This window comes from Arachis ipaensis, chromosome B09 (genome assembly GCF_000816755.2).
Source record: "Arachis ipaensis cultivar K30076 chromosome B09, Araip1.1, whole genome shotgun sequence".
NCBI classification, from domain to species: Eukaryota; Viridiplantae; Streptophyta; class Magnoliopsida; order Fabales; family Fabaceae; genus Arachis; species Arachis ipaensis.
The window spans coordinates 24,199,214-24,199,487 of NC_029793.2; positions in this window are offsets into that span (position 1 = coordinate 24,199,214).

Below are 274 nucleotides of genomic sequence, written 5' to 3' on the forward strand. Positions count from 1 at the left end.
TAAAAAAATATATACTACATATGATAAAATTTTATTAATGTCTTTTTTATTAAAAGAAACAACATTTACTCTTCAATAAATCTTCAATTTTCACCATAACATTACTCATTTTAGGTGTTGCTTTCATTATTCATTTTCAAAGTGTATTTTACTTCTCCCGTAACTAATTCTTTTGCAATGTTTTTTACTTATTCTCTCATTTATATATATATTATCATAAATTTCAAATACATACCGTAATAAACTATTATTAATATATTCAGCTAAAATATGC